Source organism: Caloenas nicobarica, chromosome 7, assembly GCF_036013445.1.
Source record: "Caloenas nicobarica isolate bCalNic1 chromosome 7, bCalNic1.hap1, whole genome shotgun sequence".
NCBI classification, from domain to species: Eukaryota; Metazoa; Chordata; class Aves; order Columbiformes; family Columbidae; genus Caloenas; species Caloenas nicobarica.
Window position 1 is genome coordinate 38,032,898 of NC_088251.1, and position 9,660 is coordinate 38,042,557.

A 9,660-nucleotide genomic window follows, 5' to 3' on the forward strand; every position below is an offset into this window, starting at 1 on the left:
AGCCCAGATGCTGGCGAACTAGAAACCAAAGACTTCATCAGCGCTGCTACTACTCACTAGTTTCGCCTTCCCACAAGTCTGCTGAAGTTAAGTCACATTTTTCAGGGGTTGTATGTAAATTTTTGCCCAAAGAAAGAAATGATCCAAGGTATCCTACATGGAAGTGTTTTGCGTTGAGCTAAGTCGATGTGAGTAGGGAAAAGGAAAAAGTTATACCAAAAGACAAGCAACAGGTCCATCCAAAGGATGGTTCATGGTGCAGGGAACTGCTGGAGAGAGTCCAGCACAGCCACGAAGATGCTGGAGGGAGTGGAGCATCTCCCGTGTGAGGAAAGGCTGAGGAGCTGGGGCTCTGGAGCTGGAGAAGAGGAGACTGAGGGGTGACCTCATTAATGTTTATAAATATATAAAGGGGGAGTGTCAGGAGGATGGAGCCAGGCTCTTCTCGGTGACAACCAGTGATAGGACAAGGGGCAGTGGGTGCAAACTGGAACACAGGAGGTTCCACTTAAACATGAGAAGAAACTTCTTCATGGTGAGGGTGGCAGAGCCTGGAGCAGGCTGCCCAGGGAGGTTGTGGAGTCTCCTTCTCTGCAGACATTCCAACCCGCCTGGACACCTTCCTGTGTAACCTCATCTGGGTGTTCCTGCTCCGGCGGGGGGATTGCGCTGGATGAGCTTTCGAGGTCCATTCCAACCCCTGACATTCTGTGATCCTGTGACTCTTGGGTCTCTGATGTTGATCCAAGGCCAAAACCGTGCTAGGCCCCGGATCAACAGCACCAGCAGCAGCCCTGAGCTACGGCGAGTATGCAACTCCTCAGCCGAAACACCTGCAGTAATAACCATGGTCTGCCACGGCTCACAAACTGCCGTGCGGACTCCACTTCCCAGCTGATGCTGGGAAATCTGGGAGATTCTAAGCTATTAAATTTCAAATTACAAGGCTGTGATTTCTTATCCTGCTCCCTACCTTTAAGGACAGCATTGTGTATGGTGTGTTCAACACTCGAGTAAGTCAGAAGCATCCAGAAGGAAAGGAGTCGAGGTTACCGGAGGAGTACGTCCTCCGCTTGTTCACGGGTACGCTTGGGACAAGCCAGCATACCAGACTTTTGGCTGCATTTCAAGCAGTATGTGTAGCACAAAGATTCACTTGCAGAAGCAAACCCAGGGCCCACCTGAGCTACTCAGAAAACAAACTGGTCCAGCAGAAGCAGACCAGGGCATTCAGGTCTCTCTTGCACCAGCACAGCAGGGCACTTGGTACCAAGCTAGCGCAAATTCCACTGGATCTGAAAAAGAGAGGGCTGGCAGTGACAGCATTTGCATTGAGACAAAGCAGCGATGGTGAATATAGACTTATTCTCAATGCAGATTATTTCTAAAGCAAATGCTCAGTAGGTTGAGCAGGCAACTTCCCAAACAGAGTCCCCAAAGCATCAAGTGTGCTGGAAGCTCATTACAACACTGTTCAAAGAAGGATACAGTGTGAAAGTACATCGCCAAATTAAAATTAAGTGTCGGTTATTTATGAACCGAGGATGTAAATTTATGGGCCAAGAACAGCTCTGCATCCCATCATCAGCTTCTGACCTGTTGTGCCAAGCACATCTGTTTTATTCGGGTGCTCCCTGGTCTGTGGGAGCTGTGATGATGACTGTGCTCAGGGTGGGAGCGCAGCAACCTCTCCGTTTTTTTCTACCAAGTACTACCAAGCAATAGTAATTTTTTCAGACAAGGAAAAGGTGTTGTAGCATCTCAAATATCACACAGAAAGTATATTCGGCTTGCAAAGCTTCAAAGCCAAAGTACCAGTGATATTGAGAAGATCAACAATTTCAGTAAAAAAAAAAAAAAAGTCACAGAATCTCACTTTACAAAAGGTGTGCGATATTAAAAACTGCTATAAAATTTCAAGAGAGATTCCATGCTTTAATAGAGCTTACGATTATTTCTATATATTGTGATATTTATTCTTAAGAGCCTGGATTTCGGTCTGGATTTTCAGCCTGAAACCTTGCAGATATGCTGCTGTCAAACCAACAGTTAGTATCTATCTGTGCACGAACTTGGTGACAGTTCAGCTCACTGGGAGAGAAGGTCCACCCAGCAAAGTGGAACTAACTAAAAGGAAGGGGGCACCACCAGAACGAGGACTGGGGCACAGACGCAGCCGCTGCTGAAGTGCATCCCCTGAATACCTGGAGTCCCGACAGCAGCTGCTGTGTACACAGGCACACACATTACATATGTGCACGGAAGTAAAATCGTGCCACCGGGATGCACTAAAGCAAAGATTTGAATCTCAGAAATATTGTCTTGTATGGACGTCAGATCAGGTTCTGAATTATTTTGAAGGAGAAGCTTCAGGTTTGATTACGTCTGCTAGCCTTCTGGCACCTCCTCGTCCTAACTGTAAACCAGTATGGTGTATATCCAGCTTGTGATCACCCAACGGTGGTGGAAAGAAAGGAAAAGATCTTAAATATATTCTCTACAGATGGTACAGGGGGAAAAAAAAAAAGCATTGGCAGCATTTGAAGGAATGCCTCATGAGGAATCCTAACAATTCCCACATCCAGATGAAATAACCGCACTTTGATTATTCAGCTTATTACAACAAAGGGCAGTAGCCGTAGTTAACGCCAGGGTTGAAACACTGCTGCCGTTGCCATGTCCGGCCTAATTTTGGGCAGAGTTCTCCCCTGGTTCTCTTGGGGTGCTGCCAGTAGAAAATAACTCTTTGCATACAAATCCCTGGAATCCAGGTAACAAACTGGAGGTGCCGTTGGTGCAACCAGCTGACTCCATCTTATTATTTCTCCAGCCATGAGCAGAGAAGATACTCTCCAAAGGATTTTCTATTTGAGACAGAGATATAAAGCCAGAAGAGCACCATATGTTAACATATTTGTTAACATAATGTTAACATAATTTGTTAACAACAATATTGCTTTTGATCAAAACCACCCTGGGAAGAGCTGATCCAGTCAAATTGCATTTGACTGCAGTAATGCCATAAACCTTGAAGCAACATGTAGATTGCTGTAGTGTTCTTAAGAGAAGAACTATAAAGAATCTGAGCCACTACTGGAGAATTTAATTTTCCCGATACAAAGAGCAAAGAATACTAATAGCAGCGTAATATGTATACTCTCAGACATGATTGATTCTGCCGATAACCTTTACATCTGTAAGAAATAAGGTTAATTCGTACTCAATTTTGAGAGAGTTCACTCACAGAAAGAAAACTGGATTTGAATGGTAATAAGCTGATTAAACAAAATGGAAGAACAAAAGAAAACAGATTTGTAATTAAGGGTGATTGGCATTTGTTTTGAAAAATAAATTAAAGGAACTAACTTGAAAAAATCAGCTGAACTGAGGAGCTCAGACATATGAAGTAGGAGCTCGGAATATGAAGGAGGCCTAGAAACCTTCAAATCTCAGGTATCAAACCCCTCAGAATTTCAGGGAAGGAAGAGGGAGAGAAAGACCTTCAAGAAGGAGGACTCGCAGTTTTATTCTGTATGAATATACACCACTTCTAACACGAGAAAGCTTTCATACGGATAACACAGGGATTTTTAAAAAGCCTAAAACCAGACACAATGAAGAGGCCAAGAAAAGACAAAATAGTGCGAACTGGTATAACAGAACCTCAGAAAGACCTGAAAGCCCACACTGTATTTTACTGGTTTTGGTAGCTTTATAAAAAAAAATTGTCGGGTGCTACAAGTAGGAAAGGATCAGGCAAAGAACAACTTGTGTTCTCGTGCAGCAAGAAGGGTATTTGGGGAAGGATAATCTAACAACCAAAGGAAATGTTTACTTTATTTTTAGTAAGGGCATTTATGTTTAACATGGTATGAGAGGAAAGGGATGAATGGTGAAGAAAAAATGTAAGATGCGTTAGGGTAACAAAAGAGGAAATGATTAGAAAAACTAATCAAAACTTTAGAAAAACTTCAGGAAAACTTTAGGAGCCATTAAACAGCCAAACCCAGAGTTTTGAAATAAAACACACAAAATTGAATATCACTAAGAGATTTTTTTCAACTAAGATGCTGCATACAATTAAAGGGTAGGAAATAAGTTAGTCATAGTTGAAGGGAAGGATTTTCTACAAGCCTATAAAACTCACTTGAGTGGCGCCGAAGTACGCTTCCCTTCAAATCTCCTTCTGAAGACATGAAAGCACTGGCAAATGTGACCAAATTTATTCTGGATTTAACACAAGTTAGGCTGAGACAGACTAACCTAAGAGCTTACTTCATCAGATAACATTCCCCAAATGCTGTAGATCTCATTAATGTGGATTTTAGCAGAGCATTCAGCGGTGTCACGTGGGAAACTGGTGGTTAAGCTGCAACCAGCAGAGGAATTGAGAGGTGGGTGAGCAGCTGGTTCAAGGGGAGACAACAGCAGAAGTCCCGAAAACTTAAGGGATTATTAAAGGATCTTAAGAATCAGTCTTGGAACTGATCTTATTAAACATTTCACCTAAGAACTCTGTAGCTAAGACAAGGAACAGGTTGGCAATACGTAATAGCGCAAGGATACAGCTACCGAAAGAGAGGACACAGACATTGAATGACTGGATGCTCTGAAGAACTGAAGTAACAGCAACAGGACAAAATTCAATAAGGGACAACTCAAGGTCATGTAGGCAGAGGGTACAACAAGAAGGTTCCTGCCGTGCTGTGAACTTCCAAGGGGAAAATGATGACCAGGGAGTTTTAGTTAATCACAACATAATTATAAACCCTGAATGGGATCTGGGTGCAAAAAGACGAGTCTGATCCTTAGAATGAGAAAGCAGTGGTATCACTGAACAAAACACCGGTAATGCCTGAAATTGAACGTCATACACCATTTTTATCACCATGTTAAAAGACTAATTTCAGATAAAAGGGTTACTCAAAAAAGGACAGCAAAGACACAGGAAAACAACCAACCAACAACAAAACAACCACCACCAACAGAACCCACCCAAACTGAGTTCACTCTGGAAATCAGGAGAAGGATCTGAGTGTCAGGAGCTCCAGATTTCCAGGAACAGAAAAAAAACCAACCCCAAACCTCAGCCATACGCTTGTTTTTTTATGCAGGTCGGTAAGTCCCCAGCGATGGGTCGGTAGTGAGGCAGCAGCAGCAAGAACCACCCCTGGAGATACAGATGGTCTTTTCCAATCTGAAGCTCCTAATACGTATTTTAAACTATGAACTTAGAGGACAGTGCTTTAAGGATAGTGCTTGAGGATAATGAGCATTAGTAGATAAAAAATTATTAACACGCACCATTTAAAAAGCAGAAACGAAGTTTAAAACCAGACTTCCCAAACCAAAGCCTGCAGCACACAAGGAATCGATTCTCACTTCATACCTTCAACCCTTACAACAATACAGCTGCACAGCAAGTAAAGACCAGCACATGGCATGGTCACTTAATTTTATTTTTAAGCTTAAGAACTTATATTTCATCCATATTGTTCTTTGAAAGTATTTGTGAGCAAATGTTTCTTCAGTGTAAAGACCCCAATACTGTTCCTAACAAAGATGCTATCATCCCATAGAGCAGTAAATCAGTCAGCTCATGAAAAGCGAGAAACAAAAAGGTATGTCTTTAAAAAATTATTATTATTTTTAAAAAGTCTCTAGCAACCCTCCTCACCTTTCCAAAGAACATTAAAAACTCGGCACCGCAATTTTACAGGCGACTGCCTTTCTGGCAAAGCTATTACACCTGAGCAAATATGACACAAGGTGACAATACAATTATTCCAACCAGTAATTTAGGACAAGTAGACAACCATGAAGAAGATATCGAGCCCCAGACTTCTTTAGGGTCTGCATATTGGCTCTGCAAGGGTACGGTGTGAAACATAGCAATTGGGAAGAGTTTCCTGCTCAGGCCAGCAGCTGGGACAGCAGCGCTTCAGCCGTAAGCCGAGCAGTCGGCTCAGTTAATCGCACTCTTATTTCATAGGGTTGGATCTGCCAAGCCATGTGGATCGTGTTCCAGAAACCCAAGTACACCCGTAGATAAAATGCATCAAATAACCCCCACTGAACCATTCCTCTGCCTCCCCAGGAAAAGAAAACCAAAGGCAATAGTTATATTCAGATAAGAACAACTGGGAATTCATACACAAAGTCTCAACTCTCTAAAGCCAGGCTCAGTCCTGTAAAAGTCCACAATACATTAATATTAATATCATTAATCATTTACTACGTGTCCTATACTATTAGCTTTCCAGCTCCACCAATCAGCTGACTTTATAAAAAGTAATGAAATGTGGACCTAGAGTTAACCTTATAGGGGACCCTGCTGTCCCTTGTAACAATACAGCACTTCAAATACAGGCTTCCTATGTACAAATATATACACACGCATCTCCATTTTGTCTTCAAATGATATGTAAAGTACAATAAACTTCTTTACAGGTCTCCATGTTAAATGGAACACAGCAATCACTAAAATTTACCAATTTTTTTCTTACCAAAAGCAGTGTCTTGAGACTGATAGTAGTATTGCAACCAACACTAGGCAAAGAAAACACGGAAATCCGAGAACAGAAATTACTAAAATAATACCGAGGAGTCAAAGTAACACACAAGGCATCAGTTAAAAAAAAAAAAAAAAAAAAAGGCTATGCAGTAAGAAGAGCTCAATATGAAGGATATTCAAGGTATGACCAAAGAACCTGACTTTTTAAAAACTAGAAGGTTAACTGTGGTATGAGAAAAAGGAGATGAAGGAGAGAGAGGCTACCAGCCAGTACTACACAACAGTTACTGCTGCTCCCAGTTGAGAGGCATATCAACAAATTAGCCGCGTACAAGCCCATGAGTTCACTAAGCCTCAATTCTAAAAACTGCAAAAATTAGCCCAAAATGCTGCTTGGCATGTTAGGCTGTTACGAGCGCTTCTCTAAAATAAGTTCCTCTGAGGAAGAGGAGCATGGCGGCAGAAGCTAGACTTCGCAACAAATAGCTGAAAAGCCAAGTGTTCGGATGTTTTCTGTCTCACTGCAGGGAAGCCACGCTGCTATCAAAGACACAGAGCTCAGCTTCACAAAGCACATTCTGCCTAAATCACAGAAACTATTTTATTTACTGACTCCCCCCACTCCAAATCTGGTGGCACAAGTGGGGTCTGGTGACAGATTTTTATAAATAGATGAATATACTAGTTCAGGGAGAAATTTTACTTTTAATTCCAAGGGAAATACAAAACAAGAAGAAAACCCAGCTTGACGTAGTACTTCTAAGTTTGCTGCTTTGGGCTGTGCAGCAAGTTTTCCCCCCAGGTCTGCACACAGAGTAACACCACAAACACCGCTCGCTGCTCCCTCCTGCCAAAATAAACCCCGTACAACCTGGAGCAACCGCGATTCCGACGGGTCTGGCATGGAGATCACCAACGGAGCGGGAACGGCGAGACAAACACCTTGGCGTGTCAGAGCGAGAGGCACCAAAGCATCCTCTGTCTGCTGCTGCTGCTGCTCTGCAATCCCGCTGCTGCGGCTTTGAGAACACCGGCTCCGGCAGGGACTGCCTGCCCTCTGCCTGCTCCTGCCTGCCCTCTGCCTGCAGCACGGCTCTGCCTGCTCCCTGCAGCACGGCTCTGCCCGCTCCCTGCCTGCAGCACGGCTCTGCCTGCTCCCTGCCTGTCCCCTGCCGGCAGCCCAGCTCTGCCTGCCCCTGCTTGTTCCTGCCTGTAGCCCGGCTCTGCCTGCCCCTGCCTGTTCCCTGCCCTCTGCCTGCAGCCCACCTCTGCCTGCCCCTGCCTGCTCCCTGCCCCTGCCTGGCTCCACCTGCCCCTGCCTGTTCCCTGCCCCTGCCTGCAGCCTAGCTCTTCCTGCCCCTGCCTGCAGCCTGGCTCTGCCTGCAGCCTGGCTCTGCCTGCCCCTGCCTGTTCCCTGCCCCTGCCTGCAGCCCGGCTCTACCTGCCCCTGCCCGCAGCCCGGCTCTACCTGCCCCTGCCTGCTCCCTGCCCCTGCCTGCAGCCTGGCTCTGCCTGCCCCTGCCTGTTCCCTGCCCCTGCCTGCAGCCCGGCTCTACCTGCCCCTGCCTGTTCCCTGCCCTCTGCCTGCAGCCCAGCTCTGCCTGCTCTTTACTGCAGCCCGGCTCTGCCTGCCCTGCCTGCTCCCTGCCCCTGCCTGCAGCCTGGCTCTGCCTGCCCCTGCCTGCAGCCCGGCTCTACCTGCCCCTGCCTGCTCCCTGCTCCCTGCCCGCAGCCCGGCTCCGCCTGCCCCTGCCTGGTGCCCAGGGCTGCTGTGCTGTCCCCTCTGTCCCCCCCAGGCAGGGCAGGCAGCAGCTCAGGCTGTGTTTGAGCTCATTTGCCAGGACGGGAGTAATCTCTTCAAAGCCCTTCTCAACACAACACTGTCAGTTAAGGCTACGTTATGCGAAACGAAAGGTGCCTGATGCGACTGGCTCAAGCGTAAGATGGGAGAATGTTTCAAAAAAGATTTCGGTGTTTTATTTATCTTCATTAAATTTAAACAGCATTCAGCAAAACTCCCATTTGCAAAAAAAAAAAAAAAAAAAAAAAGCCTGCACTGACTCACAATGCAAATTATGTGAGACTGCTCAGGCATCTAATGAAATGTATTAAAAGTTGAATGATTAATAAGAATAGGTGGGATTTCACGCCAAGCACTGACCCTCTCCGGAGCCTACACCTGTAAGGAGTCGAGTAAGCCTGCCTGAATTTGGGCTTAGCTTAAACAGTAACGTCTGTGCCTGCAAGTTGCAGCATGAACGAGGGCAGCGCAACCACTGAACTTGCCGGGAAATGGAGAAAATGCAGAGTTTTGGACCTTCTTGGCAAGGGATGGGCACCAGTTAAATGTGACTTGTCTGGAAATAAAAGCCGGTATTCTCTCCTAAAAGGCTTTTGTGGCCAAAGTGAAAGAACTTGGGAAGTTCTAGGCCCATTTCCTACTGTATTGTTGTCCTTATTACAAAAAAAAAGTGCCATTTTTTTTCAAAGTGATAGCATTTGTTGTCAGGGTACAGGGCAAGGCTAAATAGGAGCTTACGACAAAAGGTTAATATGGTGAAGTAACCTCTATAAACTAATACCACAGCACATCGGTTCCCTGAAAACCTGTGCTGGGACTAAAATTTTTCATCCGTTCTTAAAAAAATATACAGAATTGTCTTGCGAAACTGGCTGATGCTACTGGTTCCCATAGACAAATCCTACTCACCAATGAGACACACCCAGTAGGAGTTCAAATCTTAATTTCCTTCAAAAGAAACTCACAAAACCATAAGTTCAGCCTAATCAGAATGATAATTTTCTTTGTCCTATGAGGCCAAGAACACTACTGATATCTGTACACGAAAAACTTGAAAAAATAATATCTATAAATAAGAACTGGGAAAAAAAAAAAAAGGTAAAATGCAGGGTATTTACTCCTTCCCAGTGTAGCTGTGTGTGTTTATTTTGTTCTCCTATCTATTCATAAGCTTCAGCTTTCCTGTCAGATACACCTGTCCATAGCATAACCCCCAAACATATACTTCTGCAACAATATTCGGTGCTCACGTTCTCGAAACGCCACGATCAGCTCCCATTGAATCCCAGGACAGGGTCTTTGAGCCAGAATTTTCCTTTCCCCAACACCGACGGAGTCCCTGCAG

The 9,660-nt window shown here is 44.8% G+C and overlaps 1 protein-coding gene across 1 annotated transcript in view; it reads right to left on the reverse strand.

Annotated features, from left to right (window-relative positions):
- The window catches only part of PCDH15 (protocadherin related 15), a 340,270-nt gene extending 332,799 nt beyond the window's left edge, over positions 1-7,471 (reverse strand). Inside the window, exon 1 of the mRNA XM_065638430.1 lies at positions 7,386-7,471. The gene's annotated coding sequence lies outside the window, so the exon portion shown is untranslated. The remainder of the gene's footprint in view (positions 1-7,385) is intronic.
- Between the last annotated feature and the right edge of the window lie 2,189 nt (positions 7,472-9,660).